Raw genomic sequence first — 10,197 nt, 5'->3', positions numbered from 1 at the left:
CACCGTGGGAATGCATCAACAGTCTTGGATAGAAGCATTTGTTGTTAGAGAAATGAGTCACTGAAAATGATAAAGAACCTCTAAAGAAATAAAACTGAGCAAAACATATTGAAAGGAAAACAGAATTAAACCACTGCTGTTGCACTCTGTTTTCTGCTCTGTTTCTTCAATTGAAATACTAAATTGAACTTACAATAAAATAGGCCACACTTGAACGGTTAGATGGCCTGACTCTTTCAAAAAAAACTCTCTTAAAAGTAAGGAATACATATCCCTCAATTGACTAACAAACCCACCTAAAAATAAGGAGCACACCTGCTGTAACTGACTAACAAATTAAGAAACACATCTGCTATAACTGACTAACAAACTAACGTGAAATACTTGACCCAACTCTTAGAGATCGTGCCCAATTTTGCAATCACTTTCAATACTCCCCCTTGATTCATAATTGGATACGCCAAGCCTACTCCTAAGATGACAATGCCTCATTGCTGACAAGGACTTGGTGAATATGTCTGCTAGCTGCTCATCAATGCTGCAATACTCCAACTTAATCTCTCCTGTGCTAACCCATTCACGAACATAATGATGTTTAATCTCAATATGCTTACTCCTACTATGCTGAACAGAATTTTTTGCTAGAGCCACTGCTGACATGCTGTCACAGTAAATTACAGTTGCTTCCTTCTATGATTTTCCCAAAGCATTCAACAACTTCTTCATCCACTTTACCTGGCATGCTGCTGAAGCCAGTGCCACATATTCTGCCTCGCAAGAAGACAATGCAACACACTTCTGTTTCTTAAAGCTCTAGGTCACCACCCCTGATCCAAGCTCAAAATAATTGTCTGATGTACTCTTCCTATCATCCAAAGACCCTACCCAATCACTGTCTGAGAAACCCATCATCCTAAGATCTTTCTTCTATGCATACCAAATGCTATAATCTGTTGACCCAGCTAAATATCTTAGAATTCTTTTGACTGCTCCAAAATGTTGTTTGTTAGGCCTATGCATGTATCTTGACACCATTCCCACTGAATGAGCAAGATCAGGCCTACTGTGAGTGAGATACATCAATGCACCTACAAGACTTCTGAATTGTTTGCCATCTATATAGCCAGTTCCATCATTATCTTTCAACTTTTCATTCATGTTCATTAGAGTTCCAGCCACCCTACACTTGGTCATTCTTGTTCTTTTGAGTAATTCCTCTGCATATTTCTTTTGTGAAAGAAATATTCCATCTTTTGTCTGCCTTACTTCCAATTCCAGAAAGTAACTAAGCTTCCCAAGATTTGACATCTCAAACTCCATCATCATTTTCTGCTTAAAATCTTATATAAGAGAATAATTAGATCCCATGTAAATCATATCATCTACATATAAACAAACCACAATGCATTCCTTTGCTGTAGTGCACTTTACATACAATGTAGGCTCATTTTCACTTTTGACAAACCCACATTGTATAAAGTATGCATCTATCTTCATATACCAGGCTCTTGGGGCCTACTTTAGCCCATATAAGGCCTTCCTTAGCTTGTAGACTTTGCCTTCTTCTTCAGGAACACCAAATCCTTCTGGCTGTTCAACAAATACTTATTCCATTAAGTCCCCATTCAAGAAGGCAGATTTTACATCAAACTGAAAGACCTCCCATCTCATTTGAGCAGCAACTGAGAGAACAATTCTAATAGTGTCAAACCTTGCCACTGGAGAGAATGTTTCATCCACATCAATGCCAACTACTTGACTGTAACCCTTTGCTACAAGTCTTGCTTTGTGCTTCTGTATACTCTCATCTGCATGAAACTTGGTTTTATAAATCCATTTCAGCCCTATTGCATGCTTTCCTTCTGGTAGCTCAACTAACTCCCAAGTCTTGTTCTTCTCAATTGCCTTAATTTCATCAGCCATAGCCTTCCTCCACTCCTCCTTTTGAATTGCTTCTACAAATTTGGTGGGATCTACAGAAAATAAAGCAAATGTACACCTTGCATATACATCTGCAAGGGACCTCATCTTCCTTGGTGGAGTGCTTTTTGGACTACTGCCTAGAGACTCACATGGTTGTCCTTTAGATATTTCACTTGAGCTTGCTGGCGTGGAAGGAGTTGAAAGGGACGACTCTTAACTTGAACCACTTTTTGTTCCTGCTGTTCTTTCTTCTTCCACATCCAAATTATTTAAGACTCCGTTGTTCTCTCCTTTCCAATTCCATTTTTCTTCTTAATTGAAGATCACATCTCTGCTGATGATTGTCTTCTTACTCACGGGATTATACAGCCTATAGCCTTTTGATTGTGATGAATAATCCACAAATATGCATTTAACAAACTTGTCATCAAGCTTATGTCTGTTTTGTGAATGTAGAAGAGAGTATGCAATGCATCCAAATATTTTTAAGTGACAAACTAAGGGTTTAATGCCATACCATGCCTGATAAGGAGTTTGATTCTAAATTGCAATTGTTGGTAATATGTTGAGTAAGTACACTGAAGTTGTGACAGCCTCAGCCCAAAATACATATGCCAGTTGTTTAGCCTTCATCATACTTCTTGCCATTTCTACAACTGTCCTGTTCTTCCTCTCTGCAACACCATTCTACTCTAGTGTATAAGGTGCAGTGAGTTCTCTTTTCACTCCTTAAGACTCACAGAAGCTATTGAAAGCAGTTGAAGTAAATTCTCCCCCTCTATCTGTACGTAGGACTTTCAACTTCTTACCACTCTCCACTTCAGTCATGGTTTTAAATTTTTTGAAGTGTTCAAAGACCTCAAACTTCCAATTCAAACAATAAACCCAATTCATCCTACTATAATCATCTACAAATAGTAGGAAATACTTACTTCCACCTAGGCTTTTTGTCTCCATGGGACCACATACATCATCATGTACAAGTTCAAGTGGTGCTTGAGCTCTCCATGCCTGTCCTCTTGGAAATGATCTTATAGTTTGCTTTCCATACACACACCCTTCACATATTGATCTGCTGGTGTCAATCTGTGGGAGTCCTTCCACCATTTCCTTATCCTTCAACAATTTGAGGCCTGGAAGATTTAAGTGACCATACCTCAAGTGCCAAACCCTTGACGCTTGATCTTGCTTGGTAATGAGTGCATGTTCTTCTATGTTTTTCATCTCCATAGAGAACATATAGTTCTCTGTCATTAACACCTTAGTGATAGGCACTCTAGTCTTCTTCTCCTTAATCTGGCACATGTTATCTTCAAATAAGACTGAGTATCCTCCAGAAACAAGTTGCCCCACACTCAACAAATTATGTGCAAGCTCAGGTGCATATAACACATTGGTAATGAGTTTGAGTTTGCTTTCATTTGTTTTGAATGCAATGGTACCTCTTCCTTCTACTTTGATCTTCCTGTCATTTCCCAGTTTAATATGAGTTTTATGAAACTCATCTATTTCATAAAACATGTCTTTGCTGCCTGACATGTGACTAGAACATCCATTATTTATGAACCAAAGACTATTCTCATCCCTGTTATTGACCTCAACAGCCATAAACAAATAGGCCTCCTCCTCTTCTGTTCCAGTTTCTTCTGCAAAATCAACCTGATTTTGCTTTTCTTTGCAGTCCTTGGCAAAATGACCAATTTTGTCACAATTGAAGCATCTTCTATTGTCTTCTTGCCAACCCCTTCCTCTACCTCGATTGTTGTATCTCCCTCTTCCTCTTGCAAAGGAGCTTCTGTTGCTTTGTGAAGCTGTGGTGGTCCTGGCTTGAAAAGCCTTCTCCTCTCCTTTCTCCATAAATCTATTAATCATGTCCTCATGAGCCAACAGTGACCCCATAAGTGCTTCAAAAGACAGCTTTGTCAAATCTTTAAACTCTTTTATTGCTGCTACAACATGATCAAATCTCTGTGTCAAGCTCCTTAGAATTTTTGCCACCACCGTTGCATCTGGCATCTGCTCTCCAAATGACTTCATGTGATTCACAATAACTTTGGCTCTTGAAAGATAATCCTACACTGACTCACCATTCTGCATCTGCAGTGCTTAAAAATCCCTTCTAAGTGACTGCAACCTTACTATCTTTACTTGTGCTGAGCCCTGATACTCCTCCAGTAGAGTATTCCATGCATCCCTTGCTGTCATAGCATCAGAAATTCTGAAGTAGATTTGTTAGAAAACAAGCTTTAAACAATCAAAATAGCAGTTGAACTTGAACATAGAAAATAGAGAAGAAGAAGAAGAAGAAGAAGAGAAGAGAGATGAAGAACCAGTAGAAAAGACCAGTGATTCTTAGCTAAAGAGTCTAGAATCACAGAGCACTTTTATTTATAGCTTCTAATAAATCTAATACAACTTGAGAGACAAGTAATTGTCCTCTAGAAGAAGGAAACAAAATATTAATGCTTTAATAACTTCCTAACTCCTAAAATAGAAAGTTTTGAAAATAGAAACTACCACCAAAATAGAAACTATGCTTTCTAAAAACTCCCAAAACTTATGTAGCAAAACTCCCACATTAGAAATAGAAAATATAATCAAAACAATAGAATAATACTGTTCACGTGAACGGTAACGTGAATAGTAAAACTCCCAAATTTACGTATACTTCAACACTCCCCCTCAAGCTGGAGCATACAAATCTCCCATGCCCAGCTTACAACAGATAGACTGAAAACTTGATCTGAACAGAGCTTTGGTGAACAAATCAGCTAGTTGGTCAGTAAAGCTCACAAAATGAGTTGCTATAAGCTTCTTCTTCACTGCATCACGCACAAAGTGACAATCTACCTCTATATGCTTCGTTCTCTCATGGAACACTGGATTACTAGCAATGTAAGTGGCTGTCTGATTATCACAAAACATTTTCATAGGGGCAGAAACTAGAAATCCTATTTCCTCTAACAATGAATGAAGCCACATCAATTCAGCAAGGGTGTGGGCCATAGCCCTATACTCAGCTTCAGCACTAGATCAAGCAATGGTGGACTGTTTCTTACTCTTCCAAGTCACAAGATTTCCACCAAGAAAAGTACAGTAACCTGTGGTTGACCGGCGATCAATGACGGATCCAGCCCAATCTGCATCAGAAAAGGAAACCAAGTTCATACTCCTATTTGGTCAATAGATGAGCCCTTTTTCGGGCGCACTCTCATTGCTGCATCCCAATGAGCCTTCCTAGGAGACTGCATAAACTGACTCAACACACCAACAGAATAGGAAATATCAAGACTAGTAATAGTAAGATAAATAAGTTTCCCAATAAGACTCCTGTAACGATGGACATCATCTAACAAGTCACCGTCATCACGTCCTAACTTCAACTGAGGATCCATGGGAATGTCGCTAGGTTTAGAAGCAAGCATGCCAATCTCAATCAAAAGATCTAACACATACTTTCTTTGTGACAAACTTACTCCTTTTTTCTTGCAGATCACTTCAATCCCCAAGAAATATTGTAGATCACCTAAATCTTTGGTTTGGAAAGATTTTTGTAATTGTGCCTTAACTGTATGGATTGCATCAACATCATTGCCTGAAAGGACAATATCATCAACATAAACTGTCATAATGACAACACAATCACCCTGTCGTCTAACAACCATAGAGTGATCAGAATAACACTGTACAAAACCAAGACTCCACAGTCTTGCTAAATTTCTCAACCCAAGCCCGTGGAGACTGTTTGAGTCCATAAATGGCTTTATGAAGCCTGCAAACATGAACACTGTCCTCCCCCTAAGCAACATATCCTGGAGGTTGCTCCATGTAAACTTCTTCATGAGGATCACCATATAAGAATGCATTTTTTATGTCAAGCTGAAAACGAGTCCAATCATAATTCACAGCCAAAGATATCAAGACACGGACAGAATTAAGTTTTGCCACAGGAGAAAAAGTCTCAAAATAATCTACACCATATGTTTGTGTATAGCCCTTAGCCACCAAGCGGGCCTTAAGCCTTTCAACCGTACCATCAGAATGGTACTTAATAGTATACACCCACTGACAGCAGACCACATCTTTCCCAGGAGGTAAGTTGACTAAAGACCATGTATGACAAGAATGTAAAGCATCCATTTCCACATCGATAGCGGCTTTCCAGCCAGAAATTTTAAGAGCTTTGGTATGATGGGTTGGAAAATGAACGGCAGACATAGACAAAGCAAGGCAACAAAAGCTAGGAGGGAGATGAGAGGTAGAAACAAAATTGGAAACAGGATAAACAATGTTAGAATGTAAAGTGCAAGTACGAGTACCTTTCCTTAAAGCAATTGGTAAGTCATCTGAAGGCAGAGTGGGATCTCCACTAGAAGAATCCGCCGGTGGAGAGGATGAAGAAGGAACATCCGTAGGGCCAGCTTCAGGCTCCACTAAAGGAGAGCCGCTAATATTGTTAGGAGGAACTCTACTATCCACAATATGTTCTGGCAACTTATGTCTTCGCTGATAAACCTATAGAGGAACATTGCTAGTAGAAGGAACTAAAGAGAGAATAGGAGGAGTATCATCCAAAACACAGTTTTCAACAGACACAGATTAACTAAGATAATAAGGAGTGTCTTCAAACAGGTCACATCCGCACTTGTAAATTGTTTGCGAAGAACTGGATCATAACAGCGAAAACCTTTTTGGGTTCGTGAGTACCCAAGAAAAATACACTTAATAGAACGGGGGGAAAGTTTATCCAAAGGATGTGGTATGTGAACAAAACACACACAACCAAAAATTTTGGGTGGAACTGAAAACGGTTCTCTATTAGGAAAAACAATTGAAAAAGGAGATTTTTTAGAAAGCAAAGGCATAGGCATGCGGTTAATTAAATGACCAGCAGTCAAAATTGCATCACACCAGTAACTCTTTGAACATTCATCTGAATCAAAATAGCGCGTGCAACCTCCAAAAGGTGACGATTTTTGCGTTCAGCCACTCCATTTTGTTGGGGAGTGAATGAACAACTGGTTTGATGAATCATTCCAAGAGAATCACACAAGTTAGATATATCATGTTGCACATATTCTAAAGCATTATTAGACCGAAAATTTTAATAGGAAGAGAAAATTGAGTCTGAATTTCATGAATAAAACTTTTAAATGTAGTTAAGAACTCTGTCCGATCCTTTAAAAGATACAACCATGTAAGACGGGAGAAATCGTCCACAAAAGTAACAAAATATCGAAAACCATGCCTATTACTAATTCTACAAGGGTCCCAAATATCGGAATGAACAAGAGAAAATAAGGACTCACTACGAGAGATAGAGCGTGGAGGATAGGTGGAACAATGATGCTTCCTTAACTCACACGCTTCACAATTTAATCTAGACACTGATTTAAAAGAAGGAAATAAAATTTTTAATCTAGGTAAAGATAGATGGCCCAAACGACAGTGCCACTGGAGAGCATCTACACAATCATCAGAAAAAGCCGCAATAGGGGTAGCATAGTCTAGATAGTAGAGTCCGTTCCTTTCACACCCTCCACCAATCGTCTTCCTCGTGTAAAGGTCCTGGAAAACACAACAAGTGGGAGTAAAAGTCACAGAGAAGTTTAGTGCTTTAGTTAATTGACTAACAGATAATAAGTTAAAGGAAAGTTAGCAACATGAAGTAAGGATGATAAAGTAAGAGAAGGTGTAGGAGAAACACTTCCAGAGCCTAGAATAGGTGTGGGAAGAGGCCCCTGAATCGATGATCCAAGGGATGGGAGTAGAAGTGAGAAGTGATATGTTACCTACATGAGAAAGTGTGGCAGCAGAAGTATTAGTGGATGGGGAAGCGCCAGTTTCAATATTTTGCAATCGGCGAAGGATTTGGCTTACATCATCTCTTAGAGTCTTAGACAAGTCCCCTGAAGAAGATCCAGAACCACTATCGTTGTTTGCTACAGTATCAGTACCACCATAAAAAACGGCATAATTGGCAAGGTGTTTGGCCCACTCTGGTTTTCCATGTTTGGCCCAACAAGCTTCCACTAAGTGCCCTGTTTTACCGCAATGAGTACAAAGTCAAGATGTCTTATCAGACAGTTGAACACCACGACCTCCAGAAGACCTACTAACTCCCCCTGAACCACGACCACGTCCCCTTCCATAAGAGGTAGTGAAGGCTGAATTTTCTCCTTTAGAACTTTTTTTGGGAGAACTTCCTCCAGGCAAAGCAATACGTTAAAGTCTAGAATATACTTCACTAAGATTAGGGACAAACTCACCAGCAAGAAGATGTCCTTTGACAGATTTCAGTTCAGGGTTCAATCCTGCAAGAAATTTAAACACAAAAAAATTCATTCCGTTGGGCCTTTAGCTTCTCTATGTCAGTGGTGAGAGGTTGAAAGGCATTCAACTCCTCCATCATGCCTTTAAAGGAGTTGTAATAATCCTGCAGAGATTTGTCAACTTGCTGAAATTGAAATAGCTTTTCATAAATACTAAAAATTCGAGTCATATTTTTAGCTTGGGAATAGTCTCTTGCAAATCATTCCATATTCCCTTTGCAATCTTATGGAACATAACATTCGCTGCAATATCAGGTTCCATACTATCCACGTCCAAATTTTGATGATTGCATCATCTTGGATCCAACTAAAATAAGATTTGTTAGTCTCAACAGGAGGTTCATCCTCAATGAACTTAAGCTTACCTTTTGCAATTATGTACACCCGAATCGCTTGTGACCACAACAAGTAATTAAAACTATCTTTGAGCTTGATAGATGTAATTTGAACGTTTACATGATCTCCTTGACATCCTTTTGATTCAGCCGTACTCATGATTGAGTCACGTATAAGTGAAGACATTAAACTTAGGTAGATATCACTCAAATCAGTTTTCCAAAACTTGAAGTAGAAAGAACACAAAAAAAATTCTGCAACCTTAGGACAGAATAGGAGAAAAAAAGGAGGTTACAAAGTTATCCAAGTTCTTGAACGTGTAAGAGTAAGGTAATAGATAGAGAAAATCAGTTCACATTAATATCTAATCTAACAATCCATAATATACAACATTAGGTGGCTGCACACCAAGGAAACAAAAAAAAAAAAAAAAAAGAATTTCAGAAGAGAATATTGAGAACAACACTATTTTGATTCAAAAAAGCTCTGATACCATGTTAGAAAATAAGCTTTAAACAATCAAAATAGCAGTTGAACTTGAACAGAGAAAAGAGAGAAGAAGAAGAAGAGAAGAGAGATTAAGAACCAGTAGAAAAGACCTGTGATTCTTAGCTAAAGAGTCTAGAATCACAAAACACTTTTATTTATACATTTTAATGAATCTAATATAACTTGAGAGACAAGTAATTATCCTCTAGAAGAAGGAAACAAAATATTACAGCTTTAGTAACTTCCTAACTCCTAAAATAGAAAGTTTTGAAAATAGAAACTACCACCAAAATAGAAACTATGCTTTCTAAAAACTCCCAAAACTTATGTAGCAAGACTTCCACATTAAAAATAGAAAATATAATCAAAACAATAGCATAATATTGTTCACGTGAACAGTAATGTGAACGGTAAAACTCCCAAATTTACGTATACTTCAACAAGATTGATTCATGTAAACCTCGTTGGATGAAAAACAAAACTTTGGTATCTTTTTTTCTATTTTTCCTTAGTTTGGCTTCATCCACTTCATTTCAGGATTTCCATTCTCAACTATTTCCCACAATTTTGTGATTTGAAGAGGGTTCTCATTCAAATCATCCAAAAATCATAGTTTTCTCCCTTGAAGACCGGTATCATGGATTGCTGCCCCATTACTCCATTGGAAGCCATAAACTAAATATTCAAAAAATACTAACCTGGCTCTGATACCACAAATGTTAGAGATGAGTCACTGAAAATGATAAAGAACCTCTAAAGAAATAAAACTGGGCAAAACGTATTGAAAAGAAAATAGAACCACTGCTATTGCACTCTATTTTTTGCTCTGTTTCTTCAACTGAAATACTAAACTGAACTTACAATAAAATAGGCCACACTTGAATGGTTAGATGGCCTGACTCTTTCATAAAAACTCTCCTAAAAGTAATGAATACATATCCCTCAATTGACTAACAAACCCACCTAAAACTAAAGAGCACACCTGTTGTAACTGACTAACAAATTAAGAAACACATCTGCTGTAACTGACTAACAAACTATCGTGAAATACCTGACCCAACTCCTAGAGATCGTGCCCAATTTTGCAATCACTTTCAATATTTGTAACGTAGAATGG

Source organism: Hakea prostrata, chromosome 10 (assembly GCF_041222555.1).
Source record: "Hakea prostrata isolate BN-2017 chromosome 10, UWA_Hpros_2, whole genome shotgun sequence".
Classification (NCBI taxonomy): Eukaryota; Viridiplantae; Streptophyta; class Magnoliopsida; order Proteales; family Proteaceae; genus Hakea; species Hakea prostrata.
The sequence above is the reverse complement of the archived record's forward strand: the minus strand, read 5'-3'. Positions refer to the sequence as shown.